Raw genomic sequence first — 3,768 nt, 5'->3', positions numbered from 1 at the left:
GGTAAAACCCCTCTGAGAAAATGAGAACAAAATGGAAAGAGTGAGCCCGACAGACCTTAAGACATCTGGTGTAAAAGATAAGAGTGCTCAAAGGCCCTAAAGTGCAGAAAGTATATAAAAAGATGGACCATATACTATTAAATTCTTAAAACACTCTAAATGAGACACTATCTGCAAGTACAGCAGAGCAGAAAGCAAAGGACATGCAAAAGTTCAAGCACTAGTTGGTGAATGCTAACAAAAGTCTAAAGTTTTACGTGGTAATATATTACTAAGACACAGGTAAAGCAAACAGGGTTATGGTCACAAAGCTATTGTAAAAATGGCATGGGTGTTTAATGTTTTTTAAAGAATCCTTTCTGCTTGCCAAGCCTGCATTTATTTAATCCAAAATACAGCAAAAGCAGTAATATTGTGAAATATTTTTACCATTTAAAATAACTGCTTTCTATTTGAATATATTTTGAAATGTAATTTATTCCTGTGATCAAAAAGAAATGATATATATATATATATATATTTTTTTTAAGCAAGGAATGCTTAAAATTGATCAAAAGTGATGATAAACATTTATAATGTTACAAAAGATTTCTATTTCAGATCAATGCTGTTCTTCTGATCTTTCTATTCATCAAAGAAACCTGAAAAAAATCTACTCAGGCATTTTCAACATAATAATAATAGTTTCTGAGCAGCAAATCAGAATATTAGAATAATTTCTGAAGGATCATGTGATAGGTGCAATGATGCCAGAAATTCAGCTTTGAAATCAAAGAAATAAATTACATTTTAAAACATATTCAGATAGAAAACAGTTATTTTAAATAACACAATTTTCAATATTGTACTGTTCTATATAATTAAAAATACCTAGCAATCCACCAAACCACTCATCCATACACACTTTTCCATCTGATAACATATTACAGAAATAATAATATTGTGAAAGAGAACAGCCAAAAATCCATATATATTATTATTTTGCATTACTGTAGGTAATTTATGTGTCAAGAGACCTAAAATAGGCTTCATTTCCTTCCCCCCCCCCTCCCCTTTGAATTTGAAGTAAACTATGACCAGGATATTTCTTCAGAGTTTAGAGAGATTCACCCTCATAGATAACATTACATACACAAACAGGCCTAAATGTTATGATAGTCATATACACACATAAATCACAGTCATAAGGGTTAAACATGTTATTTTACAGACATATACAGACCTTTTTGTGAGTCAAAGAGTGCATGTTGGCTGAGCTGTGGATGCTCGAGGTGGCCCAAGGGAATGTAAGGGCTGGGGTACAAACTGCTTGGCAAATGAGGAAAACCTGGAAAACATAGAGAACAGACATGTTAAGTCATGGGAGTGTCCCAAACTGTGAGCTTTACCTCCAGTATTTAACGCAGCATCTCTATCTGGCTATTATAAGGCAGAAGGAACGCTGTCATAAAATAGTTTATGACAGCGGTACTTGAGTCACTGACTACATCGGTCCGCAAAACCTTTTTCCAGCTGAGCAAAATTCTTCCGGTGTCATTATTCAAAGCCAAATTATGCACACTTACAAACACACAGATTTGACGATTTATTATCTTATCAGTTCATGAATCTGCTTCATAGCCAGAGCAGCAGCTCACCTCGGCCCAATCATAAAATTGACTTATTACCACCCAAAGCAAAGGGAGAGAAATATTTCTCAAACCTGACATCTGGTAACCGGGAAACGGCCATTCACACATGCAAAGTCATGAATTTCATCTAAGATTTCAAGGGCAAAGACATACAAATGCACATTCATAACACTACAAACAGCCATAAACAAAAGCACAAAGGCACGCACAAATAGTGCTGACACATAACATTATCCCTCCTTTAAAAAAAAAAAGCTTTAATGAAAGACAAAAGGCCTGTCAGGGCCAAGAACAAACGGCCCTCTAAAGATAGAAATGCTCGACATACAAAGGGGAGGATGAAATGTTTAGAGCGTAATCCTCTGGAATATATATATATATATATATATATATACACACACACACACATACATACATATATAGGGTCATGTAAGTGCATTCATCATTCCTGGATGTATAAGGTACATTCAAACCGGGTGGATCACAACCTTTCCTCCGAACCACCACTGTGACACATGCAATGCATTGTGGGTGGGGCATGCTCGAGTTTAAAACCAGCAGGACCCGAGGCGCAAACGAGACCTGTTGCTGCTTTTATGAAGCAACTTAGCAGGCCCATACCGCCCTGGCCCCCGGTGCACACACATCCAAGAGCGACTCTGTGTGAGGACAGGCGAATGAAATGTTTGTTTTCGGACGGCCGAGTCTTAAAGCACGCAATTATTCAGAACACCGGCGGCTGTGTCATGCAGGCTTGGCAGTTTGGCGAGAGGTCAGGTGGTGCTGGAATGACTCATAAGAACACCCTGAAGAGATGAGTAACCACTAAATCAAAGAGAGCAGCGTAAACGATGTGTCCGCGCTAAACGCTAGCTGCCGAAACGAGACGAGCGCGGCTTCTGCTGCAAATGAATGGAGCGAAATGAGGCCGGAATGTGCGCTTCTCCCTTCCCTCTGGCAAAATTGCAACACGTTCAAGAGAGGCTTTGCTGGAGAAAGGTCAAGCAGTCGTTATATTGGATTTACAGCCAAGCTACGGGGGCACATGGGTGCTGAAGCACCTTTTAAGACTTCACAACAAATTACTGCAACTGAAGACGACCAGAAAGCACAGGGTTAGAACTAATTTCCAAATTAACAGATTAAGTCCACCCATGCAAAGAAAACTCTTCGTTCTTGGCGATCAAATTCGTTGTTTAAATATAGATCCCTATGAGTTCCACAATGCAGAAAACACGGACAGAATCTTGGAACTCCAGTCAATGGAAAATAAAGTGTACTGTATAGCGCAGGGAAGTAATTCGAAAAAATTCTGGATGGATAAGTCAAAAGTAGGTCAAAAAACTAAAATCAAAATGCGATATAGACTAGTGTCTGTAAATATTAAGCAGCAAAAACACTATTTAACTATGAATCCTGCGTATCTCTGTGTTAATGAATGAGCATTAGATGCACGTTTTTTTGTACACACATACACTGAAATACACGTAACGCTTTGTGTTTTCAGCCTCTGCCGCCTTAATATTGGAGTACATGAACACAAACAATCTTTAGAACTGAGTCACTTCATTAGCATTTTACCATTTCTTTTGAGAAAACGATCGTCATAGCATGTACAAACAGAAACTTAAAGGTCTTCACAGCAACTTTTTTTATTTTCAGTAAAACCAATGTAATATATTTGTGTTTAATTTTTTTTGTTTTTAGTATTTTGAGAGACTTTCATGGTACTTTCCCCATTGAAAAAAAAATCATACAAATTTTTTTTCTAATATTTTTAGATTACTTTTCAATTAAGACAGTATTTTCACATTAATTTTTTTTTTAACTGAACTGGATGATGATATCACTGAATTCATTGATGAACTGCCTTTAACTGAAAATTGATTGTTTACAATAATGCATTATTTACACACTATTGTCCTGTTTAAATACTGAAGTTGCTTTGACACAATCTGTATTGTTAAAAGCGCTATATAAATAAAGGTGACTTGACAATGCCTTTAAAATCCAGTTTTTGAAGGCAGATTAGTGCCATCTGGTTGAGGTAAAAAAACAAAAACATCTGCAATTCCATGGTTTAGCTACTAGATTCCAATATAGCTTTATATAAAAGGCCTATAACTTCTCTAGTTGC

The sequence above is a fragment of the Garra rufa genome, chromosome 1, assembly GCF_049309525.1.
Source record: "Garra rufa chromosome 1, GarRuf1.0, whole genome shotgun sequence".
NCBI classification, from domain to species: Eukaryota; Metazoa; Chordata; class Actinopteri; order Cypriniformes; family Cyprinidae; genus Garra; species Garra rufa.
Note: the sequence above shows the minus strand (reverse complement) of the source record.